Source organism: Xenopus tropicalis, chromosome 7, assembly GCF_000004195.4.
Source record: "Xenopus tropicalis strain Nigerian chromosome 7, UCB_Xtro_10.0, whole genome shotgun sequence".
NCBI classification, from domain to species: domain Eukaryota; kingdom Metazoa; phylum Chordata; class Amphibia; order Anura; family Pipidae; genus Xenopus; species Xenopus tropicalis.
The window spans coordinates 64,576,489-64,599,393 of record NC_030683.2 but is presented as its reverse complement, the minus strand read 5'-3'; the positions used below and the strand labels follow the sequence as shown (position 1 = coordinate 64,599,393).

At 36.5% G+C, this 22,905-nt stretch overlaps 1 long non-coding RNA gene across 2 annotated transcripts in view; it reads right to left on the bottom strand.

The window, feature by feature from the left end:
- The window catches only part of LOC101731286, a 110,817-nt gene that overhangs the window by 5,226 nt on the left and 82,686 nt on the right, over positions 1–22,905 (bottom strand). For both annotated transcript variants that reach the window (XR_004223621.1, XR_001171243.3), the window contains exon 5: positions 15,473–15,646. This is a non-coding gene — a long non-coding RNA (uncharacterized LOC101731286). The remainder of the gene's footprint in view (positions 1–15,472; positions 15,647–22,905) is intronic.

The following is a 22,905-nucleotide window of genomic DNA, read 5'->3' as shown; positions in this document are numbered from 1 at the left end:
GCCTTCAATAAAATCCCATTAAACCTAATCATATTCACAGTAAAACTCTCCAACTAAAGTCAAATTGGAATTGTGCTCAGGGATATGTGGAATTTTTGTGACTGCCTGGGGATGCCTTTGACTCATCTGAATTCAAAAACAGACCTATGAGTATCAAGTAATTGGGTAGCTCCTTATTAGACATAAATCAAATTGTGTTAAAGAAATAGACAGTACAACAGCAACTGCTTGGCAATGCTGTATGTGAGCAAAGCTAGAAAGACCAGAGAAAAATGACTAAATTCAGAAAGGTCTTGAAGAATTCTTATGATGAAAACTGGTCTAGGGTGGATAACCATCTAAATGTAAAGTATCTTGTTCATTTTTACATGAAAATAGCAATAAAATGTATGTTACTTAAAAATGAATATTTGAAGCCATTCAGGATATTGCAAAAATGTTCAAGGTTAAAGTTATTTTTGATTTCTGTTATTTGCTGCCCTTAATGTTTTATTCCTTACTTCACCTAAATTACAGAACTAATATTTAAAACAGTGCTACCAAGTAACATTCCCCATAATTGTGATGGTGGGCTATGAAGGGATAGAATTGGTATTCTGTTACTAGTTCTTTCAGGAAGCAGAAGATACACATTATGTGATAAATCAAATACACTTAGATTTTAGAGAGCTCTGTTTATCGCAACAAAGGAAACAAAGGATTTTTAAAAGCTGCTTGAATGAACGTGAATATTTTTGAAGATCGATTTAAGATAGTATATATATATATATATTAATAAATAAATGCATACGAACAGAAAAGTAGGACATAAATGATAAAAAAACACAATAAATGCATGTAGTGTTACACATTTAAATGCATGTCATAGTTTAAGATTATGTGCATTGCAAATATTATACTTTGAACAATTTAAGTTAAAATCAAAATGAAGGAAGAAAATGTCAATTACATGGCAGAGTGTTAGGCTCAGGGTCACAATTTGACTCAGATTTTGTTTCATTTGCACAAAGACACATTGACGCCCGGCCTAATGAACATCAATATTCTTAATGACAAGGGAAAGATCTGTTTTATGGGACTCCAGACAGACAGTGTCTCAGTTCTCATTTTGCAAAAGACTATAGAAAACTGTCCCTGACAACCTCATTTTACAGGTTTTCCTGCTTTTGCTTTAAACTGGGAACATTTTTTTTACATTTTTTAACCTCCAAACAATGTGATTCAAATAGAGTAGAATAGAAAAGAAATGTTTCATTCAGTTTTGCATAATTGGTAATTGGGACATATAGATAAGGCAGGGCTGAGTGTGCAATGTGAACCATCACTACATATTATTTTCCATCAGCTCATTTAAATGGCAGGTGTGTTAACCTTAATCTGAGTGAGTAGTTGGAATAGAATACTTCACAGCAATGAATACACAGTCTCCATAATCAAGTTCAGCAAATTTTTGTTTCTATGAAATATTGATGATATCAGCATTTATAATGACAAAATATACATCTGTGCATTAAATGTCTTTTTTAATTCTGTTATGTACCAAAATTAAGTAAATACATAAATAAATAACCTTGAATTGGGTTAACAGAATGTCACAAAAATGTGATGCTTCTGTAAATTTAAATTGCATGTTGTTGTTTCTATTTTTTTTTCTGTAAATTTTGCATTTCCCCTCTCTGCGTTTGCATCTTTGGCTACCAGATGTGTCCCACATTGAAGAATTATTTCTCCTCCCTAGAGTGAAATAAATGCAATCAATATGAGTATTGCTCTCAGGGCCTTGAAATATTACATTAATGTTCCATGTGGTGACATTTTAGCTGGAATTTTCAAATACATTATGATGGTTCAAATTAATATTTATCAGATCAGCTTTTATATTTTGCAACAGAGAGGGAGAGAGAGCAACAGAGAAAGAGAAAGCATTATTAAAATAAAAAATGCAGATCTAGTCCCAAATCGATGGTCCATTTTACCAGCACTTCCAATTGGTTGTTATGCTTTCTGGGTTTTTTTTTGTTTTTATATTTATTAGGTGTATGTACAAGGTAATTTGTCTTCCTCCCTCTCTCTCTTTTTTATGAATTTAGTACTGTATTACCTACACGCTTTCTTTTCTTTACATATTGTAATGACATTCCAATCACATCAGTAATTTTTTTTTATTTTAGAGTTTTATAATACTCCTTTGATTAAATCTGCAACATGACATCCTTGTCCTTTCTATAAATTAAATCATCTTTTTTTCCCCCACGTTTAGCCACTGCCAGCAGCAAAACTCAATACTAGCAATGAAAAGTCCCTACTTTACAATCTTTTATTTCTCTGACTCGGCAAATGTCCATTGTGCTTTTGTCAAGCTGATCCTATTTCATCACTAAAACAGAATTTACAGATAGCAGACAAAAAGTCACAATCTTCTTCATTTTAGTCAGTGCTAAACAAATTGCTCCATGAAGTGGAAAATCCAGTCAGATTAATGGTTTAATTTTGTTTTTTAGTCTTTTTACTAGATGAAAGAAATGTTTGAAATGCAGTATTATTGTTTAAACAAAGCTGTGAGTATTTCTGCATTTCTGAAGTGGCTGGCTCTACAGTATGTTTAGTGGATTTTCTTTGTGTAATATTTTGGTTGGGCATGTGAGCCTCTTTTGAGTGAAACTTGGTGTAAACAATCACTCCCCATGTCCAGACAATGCTGACAGACCCATAAGAGGATTATTTTCTTTGATGTACAGTTCTAAAAGTAGATAAATTGATATACATGAATATCACAGATTATATTTTTTCCTTCTACCCTCGTTGCTGAGCTGGGCAAAAGAGCAACAGGAAAACTAAGAGAAAAAAAAGCTAAAATCGATTGTTCGACCCACACTTGAACTCTCCTGAAAGAGAAAAGGAGAATTTTCAATAGGTCCCCTGTCCTTTTCACCAGGAGGGAAAGTGAATAAGAAAAAGAGATATTTATATGACATGATCTGCTGAAAATAACATTTTCGACCACTAATAAAAAGTTAAATGAATTAAATTGTAAAAAGTTGGGCAAAATGTATTTCTTGCTTTACAAGTGAGAAGAAAGCCACATATTCTGAAAATGCATGCATGCCTTGTATAGATCTGCTTGAAATTATTGTTGTCATTGAGAGTGAATTTATGCTTCTATTGATCTGCAAAAGGAAAATATTAAACGGTTTCGTTTTGATCTTTACATGACCCTGGGTCAAGGGTAGTCTAAGATTAGTATTCATAGGATTCATCTCTAAATTGTACACTGCATCCACTTTATGCAAACACTGAGGCAAACAAGCACAGATAAATATAAATGGCCAAACACAGAAGAAACCTAAAACAAACAGATAAGCACTCTGAAGTACAGACATGGGAGCTCAAGTGCGCTCTGGTACAAAACACTTTGCTTTGCAAAGATTACACAAATACACAAAGCTGACACAACCTCATATATGGGCATTTGTAGAAAGAAACATCGTAGAAAGGATTTTCCGGAAATGATGATCTTTAGATGTTACAACAGGCACATGCCTAGGGGAAGGTAGTTAAACAACAGCGATGCAATATTTTAATTGTAATAATTAATTTTTTCTTCTAAACAAGCCAACATTCTGTGCATTGGTATACAAATATACAACTTACTAATTAGGGGTAATTTAAGGAAAATGATTAAGGAAACACAAAAAAATCATTTTGTTCCCACACACACATTTACCCTTTATGACTGCAGCACCAGAGCTGTTCTTCTAGTCACTTTCACCGTTAGGTTCGATTTACTTATGGCCGGATCAGAATCAATGGTCCAGAAACATCAAATCTCTGTTGTAGTGTTCCTGCATACAAAATGCCATGGGTAGGTTGTGGTGCTGTTGCCCCATAGACACCAGGCGTGCTAGCAAATCCTCAATGTACTGTAGAACAAATTAGGAGCCACACACAGGACTGCATTTATCCATTTATTATGGCCACAGACGGTGAAAACAAAACTTATATTTTGGGTGGATAAACCTCCCTCCATGAGATCTGAAAGGAGGTGTATCCACCGGAAGTGTTATTGTTATATTCCCACTCAGTAGCCATAATAAAGTAAAGCACCATTTTGTTCTACATTGCAGAAACAACAAATGCCAGCCAATTTAAGCCACTGCTGGGCCCTGATAAAAGATCATATTGGTATCCACCGCCCCACAAATGCACAAAAAATAACTACCAATTAGGAACAATAGCCCTGCCACCTCAGGAAAAAACATAATATGGATTTGGGATCCATTATCCGGAAACCCATTATCCAGAAAGCTCCGATTATGGGAAAGTCATATCCCATAGATTTTATTTTAATTAAACAATTTTACTGTGCTTGTTTATAGATGCATGGTAAGGCCTCATCTTGACTTAAAGGACATGTAAACCCCCCACACAAAATTTTATCAGTGAACCTCCACTTTGAAATCTTTAAATATCTGCCACTCGTGTTGTTCAAAGGTTAATAGTAAGGCTGCACCACCCAGTTAATCATGTAGGAATCCTTCTCCTTCTCTAATCCACTCGGCCCCCTCCCTTAGGAATTTGCTTTGGCTGTTGGCTACTGAGCAAAAAAAAAAATTTGCAACTATTTTTTGTCGCTGGCTATTTTTTTTTTGTCGTCCCCAGTTTTTTAATGTGACCGCGGCCAATTTTGACGTGATCGCACCAGTGGGATGGCATAGACGACGTGGCGATTTGCCGAAATCGCCGAAGTTGCCTTAAAAGGAAACTTTGACGATTTCGGCGCAGTGTATGCCATCCCACCGGCGATTTACATTCTAGGTGGTGGGATGGCATTTCAAGGAGATTAGTCGCTCGCGACAAGGGAGATTTTTCGTACAGCGACTAATCTACCCTGTCTGTCACAGCCCTTAGAGCTCATTTTTTTTAAATAAATACATTCTCTCTACATGCAGGACTTGTGCTGCTGTTAGTTATTTTGTTAGATTTTGTTTGTGCTGGACTCAACAGTTATTTGATATAGCTTTAATATATCTGCTAGGAAAAAGAGTCCCCGCAATAGGTTTATTAGGCCTACCTGTCCATCAAAATCTGTCGCCGATTTCTGTATGAAGAGAGAAATGTGATTAGTTCTGAAACAATAGAACATTTTTAATTGATTATCTAGAAAGATTTTTATTTCCCTTAGATGAAGCTTATATTAAAGGAATACTGCCCTAAGAAAACATGTTTTTTTTCAAAACACATCAGATTAATAGAGTTTCTCTGGCAGAATCCTGCATTGAAATCCATTTTTCAAAAACACAGATTTTTTTTAATTCAATTTAGAAATTTCACATGAGGCTAGCCATATTCTTCATTTCCCAGGCTGTCACAGTCATGTGATCTGTGATGTGATAAACTTCAGTCGCACTGAGCTGAGCTGCAATTTGGAGTGATATCACCCCCCTCCCTTCCCCCCCAGCAGCCAATCAGCAGAACATTGAGAAGGTAGCAAGATAGCAGCTCCCAGTAGATACCAGAATAGCACTCAATAGTAAGAAATACAAGTCCGGCTTGGGACTCCTGCAGTTACATGGAAGTAGGAGAAACAACAGGTTACCTGAAAGCAGTTCTAATGTGTAGCGCTGGCTCCTTCTGAAAGCTCAGATTTAGGCACAATGTACTGAGATGGCACCTACACACCAATATTAAAGCTAAAAACAACACATTTGTTGCTTCAAGAATAACATTTCAAATTGTAGAGTGAATTATTTGCTATATAAACAGTGAAATAAAAAGTATACCATAAAAATCATGACAGTATCCCTTTGAATTTTCATTTTTGGAATAGTTCCCCTTTAAGAGTTTAAAATTCTAGAAAATTCCCTACCACTCTGAACTGAAGAAGTCGCTTAAAATGAAACAGTGACATTGTTGGATGACCCTAAGTAGAAGGGGCCAACAACCAATCTAATTTCACCCATTGACTTTAAAGGGGAAAATTGAAACTGCTGCCAATCTTACAGCTTTGAGGCTACACTCCCCAAACTTGAATCACATAGTCATGGGCTCAGCCTAAATGAAAATATGATGATTGTTGGATGCCCAAAAGTGGGCAAAGTGAACAGCCAATCACATTTTACCTATTGACTTGGTGGAAATTCAACCTGCTGCCATTCTCACAGTAATAACGCCGGGGTCCCCAAACTTTGCAGAGTTAGGCACCAGGTAACTGCAGTTCAAAGTTAGAAGAAGTGGGCGGAGCCACCAACAGCCAATCAGATTTTACTTATTGACTTTCAATGGGGAAATTCAACCTGTTGCCATTCTCACAGTATTAACCCCAGGGTATCAAACTTTTAGTTTAGTTTAGAAAAGTGGGCGGAGCAACCAAAAGCCAATCAGATTTCACTTATTGAATTATATTGGTTTGATGCCAGGGTTCCCAAACTTTACTTAGTCCGATGCTGGGTGACTATGTACTCAAGATTAGAAAATGTGGACGGGGCCGCCAAAAGCCAATTACATTTCTTTTATTGTTTTCAGGGAGGAAATTTTAACTGCTGCCATTCTCACATGTTTAATATCAGGGTTCCAAAACCATGCACAGTTTGTCACTGTGACTACATTCCAAGTTTAGAAAAGTGGGTGGGGCCAACAACAGCCAATCAGATTTCACCTATAGACTTCATTCCTTTAAATTTGAACTGTTGCCATTATTTAAATATTAATAATAAGGTCCCCAAACTTTTCAGAGCTAGTCACCAGAAAAAGTGGGTGGAGTCACCAACAGCCAATCAGATTTTACCTATTGATTTTCAATGGGGAAATTCAACCTGCTGCCAATCTTACAGTATCAACACTAGGGTCACTAGGGGACTGCATTTTTAGGTTTTAAAAAGTGGGTGGAGCCACCAACAGCCAATCAGACTTCACCTATTGAATTCTTTTTTTTTTTATGCTGCCTTTCTCTACCTGACACTATTCATGTCTAGGTTCCCAAACTTTGTGCAGTCAGTCACTGGCTGACCATGTATTCAGGGTTAGAAAATGTTAGTCACTTGGTATTTGCAGTTCAAAGTCAGGAAAAAATATGGGCGGAGCCACCAACAGCCAATCACATTTCAACTGGTAAAATGTAAAATACTCTCAAACCCACAATTTTTATGCCCTCAGACTTTGTTGATCACTGGGGGATTGCAGTTCAAAAATAGGAAAAGTGGGTTGGGCCACTAACAGTAAATCAGATTTCATCTATTGAATTTTATTGGTTTAAATTTAAAATGCTGCCATTCTTACACTATTTATGCCAGGGTGCCCACTGTTTGTCACTGGGTGACTTCAACTCAAGGTTAGAAAAAGTGGGCACATCCACTTTAAATTGCTGCCGTTCTTTAACTATTAATTCCAGGGTCCCTAAACTTTGTAGAGTTAGTCACTGGGTAACTGCAGTTCCAAGTTGGAAAAAGGGGGCGGAGCCACCAACCGCCAATCAGATTTCACTCATTGACTTTCAGCTGGAAAGTTTAAATTGCTGCCATTCATACACTATTAAAACCAGGGTCTCTTAACTTTGCACAGCGGTTTTTACTATATAACTGTGGTCCAAGGTTAGAAAAAGTGTGTGGAGCCAACAACAGATCAGATTTCATTCAGTGACTTCATGTTTTTCAAAGCAACATGAAGTTTGTTCTCAAACTTCCATTTCTAGTTGCTATTAGATATTATATTGCTAATATAAACCATATAGCCTTAGGTTCATTAATATCTATGACAACTAACAGGTATTAATCTTCAAGTCTAACCCAAAATGGCCTTCAACTGAATTCCCCAGCTACTGCTTCAGGCCCCCCCTAGGAGAGTCAACCACACATTTTGCCATAGAGTGTACTGCTGGAAAAAATATGGTTGTACATGAGACAATTGGAAGAGGGACTGAAAGTCCCTTTCACTTGAATGATTATATTCAAATTCTCATACAGTTTCCCATTCACTATAAGTATGACTTTGTGTAAAAATTATGCAGTCACTAAGATTTTTTTCAGGCTACAAAATGTACTGTAGCTAGGAATCACAGATGAAGAATTGTTGGATATTTGAGGAAAATATATTGGGGCTGTACATCAAGCATTTGGCTTCTTGTCTCTCATTAAAGTTTTATTATGTCTATTAATGTTTGCTTTAAATGCAAAGGAAATGTTAGGTTTTCCCTGGTTGACACATCTCTTAGACACAGTTTCCAATGCCAAAGCAGATAAGAGAGAATGTTTCACTTGATAAAATGTAAAAATACACATAAGATGGACAAGCAAAACCTGCCCACCAGACCTGAACTCTGAATGCATTGAAGAAATTGCAGTACCTACCTACAAAACTTAGACTTACTGAATTTATTTACAATTGAAAGCAAAAGTTTGGGCAGTTAGGAAACAACAACTGCAGTGTGTTGAAAAACACATACAGTGGAGGAAATAATTATTTGACCCCTCACTGATTTTGTAAGTTTGTCCAATGACAAAGAAATGAAAAGTCTCAGAACAGTATCATTTCAATGGTAGGTTTATTTTAACAGTGGCAGATAGCACATCAAAAGGAAAATCGAAAAAATAACTTTAAATAAAAGATAGCAACTGATTTGCATTTCATTGAGTGAAATAAGTTTTTGAACCCCTACCAACCATTAAGAGTTCTGGCTCCCACAGAGTGGTTAGACACTTCTACTCAATTAGTCAACCTCATTAAGGACACCTGTCTTAACTAGTCACCTGTATAAAAGACACCTGTCCACAGAATCAATCAATCAAGCAGACTCCAAACTCTCCAACATGGGAAAGACCAAAGAGCTGTCCAAGGATGTCAGAGACAAAATTGTAGACCTGCACAAGGCTGGAATGGGCTACAAAACCATTAGCAAGAAGCTGGGAGAGAAGGTGACAACTGTTGGTGCGATTGTTCGAAAATGGAAGGAGCACAAAATGACCATCAATCGACCTCGCTCTGGGGCTCCACGCAAGATCTCACCTCGTGGGGTGTCAATGATTCTGAGAAAGGTGAAAAAGCATCCTAGAACTACACGGGAGGAGTTAGTTAATGACCTCAAATTAGCAGGGACCACAGTCACCAAGAAAACCATTGGAAACACATTACACCGCAATGGATTAAAATCCTGCAGGGCTCGCAAGGTCCCCCTGCTCAAGAAGGCACATGTGCAGGCCCGTCTGAAGTTTGCCAATGAACACCTGAATGATTCTGTGAGTGACTGGGAGAAGGTGCTGTGGTCTGATGAGACCAAAATAGAGCTCTTTGGCATAAACTCAACTCGCTGTGTTTGGAGGAAGAAAAATGCTGCCTATGACCCCCAAAACACCGTCCCCACCGTCAAGCATGGGGGTGGAAACATTTTGCTTTGGGGGTGTTTTTCTGCTAAGGGCACAGGACAACTTATTCGCATTAACGGGAAAATGGACGGAGCCATGTATCGTGAAATCCTGAACGACAACCTCCTTCCCTCTGCCAGGAAACTGAAAATGGGTCGTGGATGGGTGTTCCAGCACGACAATGACCCAAAACATACAGCAAAGGCAACAAAGGAGTGGCTCAAGAAGAAGCACATTAAGGTCATGGAGTGGCCTAGTCAGTCTCTGGACCTTAATCCAATAGAAAACCTATGGAGGGAGCTCAAGCTCAGAGTTGCACAGAGACAGCCTCGAAACCTTAGGGATTTAGAGATGATCTGCAAAGAGGAGTGGACCAACATTCCTCCTAAAATGTGCGCAAACTTGGTCATCAATTACAAGAAACGTTTGACCTCTGTGCTTGCAAACAAGGGTTTTTCCACTAAGTATTAAGTCTTTTTTTGTTAGAGGGTTCAAAAACTTATTTCACTCAATGAAATGCAAATCAGTTGCTATCTTTTATTTAAAGTTATTTTTTCGATTTTCCTTTTGATGTGCTATCTGCCACTGTTAAAATAAACCTACCATTGAAATGATACTGTTCTGAGACTTTTCATTTCTTTGTCATTGGACAAACTTACAAAATCAGTGAGGGGTCAAATAATTATTTCCTCCACTGTATCTGCAGTTACACGTGCAGTTACATGTAATTTAACAAACTTTAAAACATAGTAACAAAGAAAATAGTAATTGCAACAGGTGCAAAATTTGGGCACCCTAGTTAGTCAGTATCTAGTAATAACCCTTTAACACAGATCACAGCTTGTAGACACTTTTTATATCCAGCTAAGAGTCCTTTCAGTTCTTGTTGTAGGGACTTATGCTCACTCTTTCTTGCAGATCACTTTTATTTCCAAAATCTTTTTTGCCCATCTTGAATGTTTAAGATCTACCCACTAGTGATGAACAAATCTGTCCCGTTTCACTTTGCCTGTGAAACCCATTTGTGGCGCAAATTTTTTGTTGCCCGCACCCATTTTTACAAGACCACACCCAATTTTGCTGTGACTGCGGCCCTTTTTTGACCCGACTGCGCCCGTTTTGAAGTGACCATGCCCTTTTTGGCATGCAGAAAATATTTCGGTGGCAAACTTTCACAGAAGTTTCACTAAACAATGCAGAAATTTGCTGTAAATCCATGCCTGCCGAAAAAATGTGCTCATCACTACTATGCACAGATATTCAATTATGTTTGACCGTGGGGTTCATTCCTAAACATTCAGCTTGCTTATATCATTGCTAAAAGGAGAAGGAAAGTTAAAAACTAAGTAAGCTTTATCAGAAATTTCTATGTAAATATAGCAATAAGCACTTACAGTAATGGTGCACTGAGTCCTCTATCAAAAGAAACACAGGATTTCTTGTCTCTTTTTTTGTAAACATGATGTTCCAGTGTCTGACTTCCTCTCTCAAAAACATGCTTAATTCCTGTGGCCAGAGTCTGCGCAGTTCTATTCTCTCTCCCCTCCCCTGCTTCCCCTTTCACAAGAATGCTAAGAACTCCCTCCCCCCTTCCCTTAGGAATGTGTGATCTCAGTTAGACTAGACTGCAGGAAGGAAGCTACTTAAAATGGTAGATGCTATTTGAAGCAAACAGAGAAAGCTTCTAAAGCTGTTTACTCAAGTATGGTAATGGTTTCTGCAGAATAAATATATTGTTCTAGGTGGCACTAATGTGTCAAATCTATTGGTAGTAAAATGTCAAAATGAGTTCTCCAAACAAACATTTGGTCATAGTGGCCATAAGTTACATTTTTAGTTGTATAAATTATATGAAAACCACTTTATTAGAATTGCCAGTTAACTTATTTAAAACAAGACTTACAGTACATATACATATGAACCTTGGTTAACTATTAGTAGATTTATATACATACTGCGCACTGCAAAGAATTCTAGACACAATGTGGCATTTAATGGAATGGGCATTTATGTGGTGAGTGGTACAGCGAGTGGTTACCAATTACCCAGATGCAAGGGCTAGAATAGTAAGGGTGCAAAATCAAACCTCCTAGTGCAAACCATTGTGTCACTGAAATTCTACGCATTGTTTCACTGGAATTCTGCCCAGTGTTCTAGCACAGGCAATTCATGGTATCCCCTATGGTAAGGTATTTTATGCCATTTTGTGGCCTCGACAAAAGTGGGTGACAAACTGTAACCTGTGTCATTCCCTTGGTAGATTTTTTAAATTTTGTTTTGTTTCTTTTAGACAAGATGTCCTGAAAACTATATTTTATCTATGCATCTAGGGGCCACACTGAAATATTTCTGGGTATACTAACTAAATATTTTCGCCAGGCATGGTTTCGCAAAATTTCACATTTTGTCATTGCCAAATATTTTTGCAAACCAGCTGCACAAAAGGAAAAAGTCACTGGTCACATTAAAAAAAAAAATGGGGTTGCGTCAGAAAATTCATGCCGGTAGCCTTGTTTCACAAATTTTTTACCATTTCCACTAATTTTTCAGCGAAGTGAAACAGGCCAGATTCGCTCATCACTATTCCAGAAGACACAATGGCAGGTTAATCAAAATAGGTCTCATCTTCAATTGAATGACATATACACATATTTTGTAGTTTTAAAGCATGTTGCTTCAAATTAAAAAAAAAACAACTGTTTTCCAGGGTACCAAGTATTCCAGATAATAGATCCCATACCTGTATTAAACAACTGATACAAACATGAAGGAGCCAGGACAAAAAAACACTGGAAGAGTCTTATTGTGATTGAAAACAGATGCTAAACTGTTCAGAATCATTTTAGATGAATTTATGCTGGAGGTAGGGAAATGAAATAAGAGCAAGGAAATCAATAGAGAAAGGAAAGAAATGTAGATTACAGGTTCCTAGTTCTAATGCATTTACTTTAAGGAACCCTTTTAAAGGTGCATTCCAGTTTATTGAATCAGCATTCTTAATAAAATTCTTCCTTCCATCCATCTTATCTTTTTCAAACTGCTAATTTGTATGTAAAAACCACAACAGTCAATTTAAAAAGAAAAAAAAAGAATTAGAATGCTTACAACGTACAGTAACATTTGATTTGTACCTGTCTCCAACCAATTTCCACTTAAATTTTAAATTATTAAATATTATTAAATATCTTTTATTTATAAAGCACAAAGTGTATTCTTTAATACAGTGTAAGAGTAAATGTCGACAATAGTAAGAAGGGGTTCAGTCTCTCAGTAACAATAGATGACTTCAATGGTAGAACGTTATAGAAGTAAACAACTCAGTTATCACGTGGTTTGAAAGCTGACGTGACACATTCTAGTGACATTTGTGGCTTTAGGTGTCTCACAAATGTTTGTGGCAAAAATGCAATCGTTGAAAAAAATTCCAAATTGGGGCAAAATTTTAACCTTGAACATTTGTAAATCTACCCCTTAGATTTCATTGATTGTATAAATGAGTGTCATGATGCATCCTCCTAAGCTCTTAACTTTGCATATTTATTAAACATTTATTACAATACAATATTTTTCCAGTCCCTTCTATAAAAGAGGGACAAAGAGCAGCATAGTTAAATGCACTAAGATTGTCAACATACATGATGACATGGTTAAAATATATTTGCATATTTAATAAACCTGGATTAATGGAAATAAATCACCTTTTGCAGGAAAAAAACTAATTGGAAGTGTACTCTTATTTCTTAGCTCAACCACATAAGGCTTATTTACCTACAGTGTGCAAAAGTGTTATTTTATTCACAATGTAACGTTGCTTACCTGCATCAATCTCAGTCAGGCACAACATATTGCAAAGATTTGATCCAGTTAGTTAAGCAGTTGTGCACAAATAGGTGAATGTTGTGCATGCAAGGGACAGGGTGGCACATAACTGGGACATGGTGGTACACTTACAAGCTCTTCAATTGCTTGAAATGGCCCAACAGAAAGCACCTACAGACACAACAAAAAAAGCCTTGTACTTAACACTTGCCCAGAGCACTTGTCAGGTACAAAGCTCTTCATGGCAGAGTGCAGCATACCTTGAACCATATGTACCAGGGAAAATGTAACCTGTAATTGGAGTATGGCACTAATATTAATGAGTGTACGTATGTGCAAATGTCTTGTAAATTTTAATGCATAGAAGTTCTGTGCCAATCTCAACACCTATGCTGAGGTAGTGCTTGTTAATTAGTGCTTATGTGCCCAGTTTTGGGGCAGGCTGAAGGAAAAAAGATAGAGATGCTGCAAGTTAAGTTAACTTATCAACAACTCTGTAGAGCTTGTAGACACTGGAAAACATACATGTAGATGCCCTAGATCATGGGAGTATTGAAGGTTGAAGGCAATCACCTATAGGGTCTCCATCTTAACTTCATATAATACAGCCAGCAATACACTTTACAGCAGCATGAGACAGAGTTGGCTGCTTCTGGGACTTGACATTTCAAGGCATTGGATAACCCATATAGATTTTCAGATAAGCTAAAAGCCTTTGGGATTTATTAATGGTGATTAATTTTAGAAGTGATTTAAAGCTACAATATATGATATGGTGTAGCTAGTGCATGGGTTCTACTATGTGTGGTAATAATTTATCTACACATATAGGGACATGGAAATTAACATTAAATGCAAGCTGGCATGATGCTCTGTTTAATGGAGTTTACTCTGTTATATATCCTAGGGGGCTCTGTTACCATTAAATATGTGTAGTAATAAATCAAATCAATTGGACTTGCTAGTGCTCAAATATAAGCACGGGGCAAATTTGCACCTGAACAGTAACCTATAGTAACCAATAAGTAATTATATATTTCTAGCCAGTTGTAGGTTTAACTTTTGATTGGTTTCTATTGATAACTGCCCAGATGCAAATTTGCCCAGTGTTTATAAATAGCCCCCACTGTGATATTCTCGAAGACTGGTTTTGCTAGTCACCCAACTGGTGTGTGTTTTAATACAAAGGCTGCAATTGCATGAGCCACATTTTCCCTCACCAAAATTACACTGGAATCATGGGAAATAGCGCTGCATTCTGGGTAAAAAATCATGATAATTGCATCCAAATTTGTACTTTGCACACTGTACTTTGAGCAGGTACATGACCAATAGGCCCAGTTTCAGTTTCACGAGAAAGCATTATTTTATTATTTATTATATGAAACCTTAGGGCCAAGATTCTTGAGTAGAGAAAACTTTTCTCCTACTTCAGGTCCAGTTTTTTTTCCATAGATTTCAATAGAGTTTTCACGTGATAAACAGTATGAAATAAGTTTTTCTTACTGAATTGCATCTGGCTCTATGGGAAAGTCTGGAATTTAATTAGGAGCTTAACTCATTTAAGTTATTTTTCATCAAATTGAATCTGGTCCATGTCTTCTAAAAGAAATCAGAGAGGGTGTGATAGGAGGGGTACATGACCTCACTTTTTCCTAAATGTTTAGAAATTACCCTAAACAATATTTTATACTTCTAGTGGTGCCGAGTGTACTGCTATAATCTATTTTTGTTGCAATTTAAATGCTGGCATCAATACAATGAAAATAAGAATATGTAGACTTTGGGGCTGGTTCACAAAAGGTCATTAACACTTAACACATAGTTTTATGCATTAAAAAGTGTTCTTTAATTAAGTAACGATTCATCAAAGTAATTTTGCATGCATTACTAGTCATATTGCATGCGCAAAAATCTCAATTATTGCAGTGTTATGTCCATCGGATTGCAATAATTATCTGATAGAAATAATAGTAACACATAATTCACAGACATATTTTAAGCGTTGAAAGCATGAAATATTGCGATAATTATTGTGAATATTAACGGCTCCTAGGAGTGGGCATTACTAAAGAACATTGCAGTTGGTGAGCATTTCTGAAGACAAGATGTAGTTTGAAGTCTGATTTTTTCTTGATTGTGAAGAAGAGAATCAAGTATGTGAACGTCCTAGAGTGATGCACCCTCAAGTTTTCAGGGAAAGATCAACTCTAGAGGGATTATCAGAGGAGGAAATAGTGAGGCGCTACAGGTTAAATAGAGCAGCAATATACAGCCTGTATGAGGTACTGGAGCCTTACCTGCAGCCACTAACATACAGAAGCCATGCTGTTCCTGGCATAGTCAAACTTCTGTGCTCCCTTCATTTTTTCGTAAACTGAAGTTTTCAGAATGTTGGAGGGATATATGGTGGACTGTCACAGCCCACGTTTTCAAGTTGCCTTGGGCAGGTCCTGGATGCAATATGCTTGTGTCTGTGAATTATATTAAGTTTCCCATCAATAGAAATGCCTGGAACACTGTAAAAAGAGAGTTCTATTGTGTCAGTGGCATCCCAAATGTCTTGGGTGCTATGACATAACGCATAAACATATTGCATGCTTTAAAATATTGCTTAAAAATATGTCAGCACCATATAAATAACGACAATAAAATTGCTTCTTAATTCAGACAAGTGTTCTTTTGTGAATCGATCATTAATTCTCCAAATATAAGAAGTGATAATATTTTTAACACATGCTAAAAATAACACTTGTTTTTTCAGCCTATTGTGAATTAGCCCCTTTGTATATATCACTTCAGTTCCCAAGTGAGAAAGAGTAAATGTGCTAAAAGATTTGATATCCATGCATTAGCACATACTTTCTTTCCCAATGGATATTGCAGAAGCCTTCTTTACAATACAAGCATTTGACAAGTATAGAAAAATCTCCAAATGTTCAGCTTTTGGCTGCTTGGGTCCTCTGACTTCATTAGCTGATGATTGTCAAATTATTTTCTCTCCCTACACTTTTAAGATCATCTGCCAGTCGTCTGTTAATTTGTTGGACCTCCGTCTGCAACCTATCAGTCCTCTAAAGTATTAATATGAAGCCAACATTTAACATTAAATTATGGTAACAGTGAAACATACAGTGAAATAAACTGCATCTTGTTTGTCTTATAACACATGGGCGGAATTCACAAAAGTGGTGATATTAAGACAAAATAAAAGTGAAATAGATTTTTGGATTTCCCGCCTTATTCGCAAAGCTCTAGCTCCCCTTTTGGGAATTTGTCTTTTAAACAGTTTCCAAATGTTGCCTTTTGCACAACATTTTAAATGACATTTTACACACTTTTTTTGTGAATTTGTCTTTAGTTCTTCCTAAACCTGTCAGTGTGTCATCAGGTGTCTCTCAGCTGTACCTGTGCCTTGTACTAATGATTATACCTTTGAGAGAAGGGATTCCCTGCCTTTTTTAAAAGCCAATATGGGAAAAAACAAGCTTTATCATGTAAATTTCAGTCAATTTCTCATCTCTCACTTAATGAATGCAGCACCACAGGAGTTAAATCAAGTAGTTGTTGTCTCCTGTTAAAGGGGAAGCAAAACCTCCTGGAAAATTTTCAATTTTAGTGCTAGTGCACAAATCCTCCATCCCCAACCATATCAATTACACTTATGCCAACTTAATTGTGGCCCATTGCATATCCAGAACTGCAGAGCCACACCACCACCTCTGGTCATGAGACTTCCATTCCCATCATGAAATTCAAGTAGGAACATATGCAGTAGCCCAATTTCACAGTTTGGCTTCCAGTGTGCATGCACTGCTTGCTGATCGGCAAAGTGGACTTTGGAAACAGAATGGACACAGCTAAAGATGTTGACCAAAACTTCTGAGAAGCGCTGTACTTTAACAGATAAGGGGGCACAGATAAGTTGGGACAAGTGTCAGTTATATGTTGGTGAAGGGGCTGTGTGCTGGTACTAAAAATTTACCAGGAAGGCTTAACTTCTTCTTTAAATAAAGATCTATACAGAAAATGCAATCATAATGCTAAATTGTCTCATTCTATAAGCAACAGCTGTCAAAATCATGCAAATGTGAGGTCAAAAACATGGTTTTATATGGTGAGAGATTGTAGCACAATTGTGTATTGTCGATATATTATTAGAGAGCTCTGATATTTATCTACAATGGGGTGACAATTTACTTTTTGGGACAAAGTTATTACCTACAAAAACTAGCCAATAATCTGTTGAAACATATTGTTCCTTGTCCTATGAGTTATAAAGGCTACAAGGTGTTCCTTTGAAAAAGGTTATAATTGCGCAATGATCGTTTAGATGCAAACCCAGGATTTGTGTGTTCAAATCATGATAGAATAAGTTGGGCAGTAGCTTGATTTAGAGAAACACACAGAGGATTATAGCAACTTTACTCATATCTGTAATGTATATATTCAATACTATTCAGATTTTTATGTTATATTTTTTAAATTAAGTAGATGTGCACAAAAATGATTAGGAGTATATTGTTGCTTTCCAGGACATCCTTTTATGCTGTTTCTTACATTCTTCTCCACCACCCCTTCTTGCCCCTGCCTGCTATTATTATTTTTAATGCCACACAATGGGACATAATGAGGCCGATTCATTAAAGTCCGAAAAAACGGGTGCTATTTATAGCATGCGATAAAAATATTATCACTTCTTATTTTATGCAAGTTAACGACCAATTCACTAAAAGGACACTTGTCTGAATTAAGAAGCAATGTTCTTGTCGTTATTTATCTGGCGATGAGCAATTTTTAAGCAATATTTCAATGAATGCAATATATTTATGTGTTATTTCGTAGCACTTTTACGCATGTAACCATTACTTTCTGAAAACTACTGTTCTGAAAATTACCATTTCCATGAAAACTGGAGGATGCATCACTCTAGGAAGATCACATACTTGAAAAATTCTGACTGCAAACTACATCTTGTCACCAAAGACAATCACCAGCTGCAATTTTGTTCAGTAACGCCTACTCCTGGGAGGCGTTAAGTTTCACAGTAATTATCGCCACATTTTACGTGTTTAACGCTTCATATGTGTTTGTGAATCATGCGTTAGTATTATTTCTATGCGATGTAAATAACGCATTGCAATAATGCGTTTTTTAACTCATGCAATATGAGTGATAACGCATGCAAAATTATGTTGATGAATCGTTACTTATTTATCACATGTTTTTTAACACAAAAAAACTATGCGATAAGCGTTAATACCCTTTAGTGGATCGGCCCCAATATGTGGCTTTGTTAGCTGTGGACACCTAGAACTTATGACAAGTGACACAGACAACATACCCTGAATCTCCCATGTCTGCTTTTTGATGGTACACTGCTTTACTAAATTGAAATGCTGCAGACATTTTGGTTATATCAGGCTCTGTCATATACTGTAGATAGCTAAATGCTTATAAATAAAGCACAAATAATGCTGCTTTAAAGGGATTCTAAAGCTTTCAGAAGAAGCCAGTGCTACACATTAGAACTACTTTCAGATAACCTATTGTTTCTCCTGCTTAATGTAACTTAAGGAGTCTCAAGCCAGACTGGGATTTTTTACTATTGAGTTTTTTGTTTTCTTTACCACTTTTAGCTAAACAGGTGTCAGGGAGCTGCAATCTTGCTATCCTTCCATTGTTCTGTTGATCAGCTGCTGGGGGGAAAGGGAGGGGGGGTGATATCACTCCAACTTGCAGCTCAGCAGTAAAGTGTTACTGAAGTTTATCAGAGCACAGGTCACATGTCACATGTGAAATTTCAAAATGACATGTAAAAAAAAAAATCTGTTTTTGAAAAAAACATGTTTCCCATGACAGAAAAAAACATAACTTCCTGTAAGCTCTAGCTACCACTATTACTCATATATATGGGTAGTGCTAACAGTGCATTATAAAACAGGTACTACACATAGGCATAGCACTATATGATTTTAACTTTGTTTAATTATTATAGTTAGAAGGAGATTAATAAACAGCAGTATACTTATTAAATTTTTAGTTATGAACACTAACCTATTTATCAAAATGTACTACTAAAACTATAGAAATCCCCTCTGAGTTTTACATCCTATGACAAGCACCCAGTAAAGCTGCACATTTGGCAAGTTTGCAAAATGAATGGATTTATAGCAGACACTATGGGGCAGATTTATCAAATCACGAGTTTGAATCCCGAATGGGAAAAATTCGGATTGGAAACGAAAATTTCTGAAGATAGCAAATATCACAAAAATGCTTATGAAAAAATCGTATTAGTCACAATAATATCGTATTGGCGATCCGAAAGTCACAAAATTTTCATACTGTACAATTGTAAACAGCGGTAAAGCCTTTCCGATTTTTTCGTGCGGCAAAAAAATCGTATGGACGCCCGAACAAATCAGCGAAAATACGCTCGGAGCGTTCAAATGAACACTCCGAGTGTTCGTGATTTGGTAAATGTGCCCCTAAGGGTTAAATCAGGCTCATGCCTATTGAGACCTGTGGAGAGTCTTGTGAGGATTGCAACACACCCATGTGGTCATCTGGGAAAATGATGCAACCTGCTCAATAGATATCTGGTCAGTTTTTGGCAAGCTATCTGCAAAGCAGGCTGGTTTATAAATCTGTCGGAATTGCAACCTTAGGGCACTCAGCATATTATACATATAGTTCAAAAAGGAAACGGTGGGCCTGTTCCTTCCTCGCATACACCCCCTAAGGTCTTTAGGTCTTTTTAAAGCAAAAAGCAGAATAAAACCAAATAAAACAATCCAATTACAGGTAATAAAACAATATTATTATAATCACTCTAAGTAGTTTCATTCTTTTTATTGTTTTTTTTACTTGCAAATGCACTGCCTAGTGTGTAATGGCTTAATATAATGTAGACAGGGTAAAATTCTTGTTAGCTGAGAAGGGTTAAGTTTCAGCATTATGGAAAGGATTGCAAATTGTACATTTCTGAGCAGCTTGTTCACTTGACACTTGCAAACTCTTGAACCACCTGTTCCACTATCAGTCACCAAGTGAAAATTAAGCTTTCAGGACACAAGGTTTTAAGGATTTTAATTATGGAAATTAATGAATCACATACACACATGCATTTTTGGTGTACATGAAAAAAGCATCTTGAAAAACTTGATTTTAATAGAATTTTAATATCTAGCTAATTCAATTCTCTTTACATAAGTAGGCACAAAAAACCTGCAAATGAGGAAATAATAGGCACAACGTTTGGCCAGGTGCCACAGGTGACCAGTAAATGCGACCTGCTGATTGGTTCCTAGATGTAATTAGACATATATCAAGGTTTGCACTTTTTATCACATAACCTACCCACTAGATTTTTATTATTTAGCTAATACAGCCAAAGTCCACATCAAACCAATGTAACTAACTGGGTAAGAAAATAACCTCTTTACAAAAAGTTACGTTGCCTTAATGGTTACTTGTTATGCATTGCTATTGTCAATATTCCCTTAATTTCTTTCCAAGCAAACCCTAGCCATATACTTGCAAAAAGAGATCAATTTACGGCTTTACACATTAAAATGCATAAACAGAATAAAAATTTGAATTCCACAATGCAGTAATTTTCATTGCACAGTTTATTACATTGCAAACGTTATTCTGTGCTCTGTGCTATGCAGTCTTAAAACCAGCTTAAAGGTACTTTTTCATTAAAGGAGAATGAAACCTGCCAAAGTATCATTGTTACTAGCCCTTCTCCTAAACTGCCACATTAATTATTTGGCTTCCTTTACCTCCGCTGCTCACAAGTTATTTACTGCCAGAGCAGAGCTTGCACCACCATCTTAATATTTGGGCATTCCCCCATCTGGCTTAAGCAAACTACACATGCACCAACCAAAGTCAGCTCTGAAGACCCAAATTTCATCACTGTTCAGTTATTTTATTACATTCACTTCAGTTGTCACTTGAGACACAAGGTGGTTGCAAAGTACAGGTATATATTGTTTGATGATAAGGCTCTTCTGCCACTACTAGCTGTCCAACTACAAATCTAAACAGAACTACAAAAATATGTAAACAACAATGCATTCTGCAGCTTTAAATTCTATGGAAGGCATGGAACATCTTTTATCTACATGAAACTCCATTAGCTGATGTTTTTTCAGTGAGAACTATTGTCTCTTCAATAATTATAATAAACAGACTCTTCAATAAGGGCTGATTTTCACAATTAAATTTTGCAGCAATTTTTTTGAAGAAAAAAATAAAAATCTTACTGAGTGCAGGGGAAAAACTTAAAAGTTAATAATTTGTATGCTCATCAAATTATGGATTAATAGCAGTACTGTCTCTCTGGGATATTCTGGAATATTCCACTGTCATTAGGATAGAAATGCATTTCTTTCATTGTCCAACCATAACTATGCTTGCACTGTTGTCTCACTGCTTAAATTAATATGTGCAGTCACATGAGTCACAGAGCTGCCTAGGTTTGTAGCACAGTATTCATGAGGGAGTGGCTGGGGGCACTGTAGACACCCCTCACCTACCCCCTAAATTGTATGAAGGCTACAAAAGGCCTGCCCTATTGCTTTGGGTGATCTGCACCTCCACACCACACTACTTTCTGCCCCTTAGTGCAACACCAAAGTGGATTTGTATATGTTTTAAAAGCTCCTTTTCTTAACCATTGTAGCATTTGGGAAAATGGGCAGTCCAACATTATTATACGTCATACTAGGTAAAAAGTACAGTATTTGAAAGTATTATTGTGTAAGCACCTGTTTTACAGAAAAGGTATAGCACTCCTAATTTACTCACTTGTTTCCTTTATTTTGGGTGTTACTTGTATGTTTTATAAGAAATAAGGTGCCCTTATTGTAATTGATAAATATATTAGAAGCCCCCTGTTAGATCCATGAATTACAGTGAAGTAGGAAAAATACATTTTGAATTCTTAATCACTAACACAGTGGCAGTGTTGGGTGTATTATGCACCATATTTTAATGACACCCAAGGTGGTAATTTTCACAACCCAAAATTATTTACTACTTGGGTACTATTAAATAATATTATCTATTGTAAGAGTAAATTACACTCTTATAATTAATTTATAACTAACAGGGATCTTATAATATTTTGTAAAACAAACAAGGGTTTACAGAGTAAGAATAGAATCAGATGGCACTACTCTCAAGAGTATACAATAAAAAAGGGTGTATAATAGATTCATATTAAACTACTCTAACCAGTACGTGAAACCAAGTTTGGGATCTGATAAGATGGCCCTTTTACTACCAATAGAAAGCTGTTTGCTCAAAGATGTTTCTCAACCTTATATAGTATGTAACCAGATATTAAGGAAGCCGTTTAGTGAGTTTTAGGGTGAAGACACATGGAGCTACTAGTAGCAGCTAGTTGTCATGCCTACAATAGACAATGGTGATCATTTACTGATAATTATCTGTATGTTTGTTTTAGCAGAGGCAATTCTTAGTACTGTCTATGGCAGGGTATTTTCTGGCGTTCAGTAATCATGACAAGTAGCTGCTACTAAGTAGCTCAATGTGTCTTTGCCCTTAGAAATGCTAATAATTTATAATGATATATTTAGAAAACATTTCATTAAACATAAAAGAATACTGGCATACATGTATACATATGCAATATTTTTCACTTGCCAGTGAAAAAGTATTTAAGGAGCGGCCAAACATATACCAAACATATACTGAA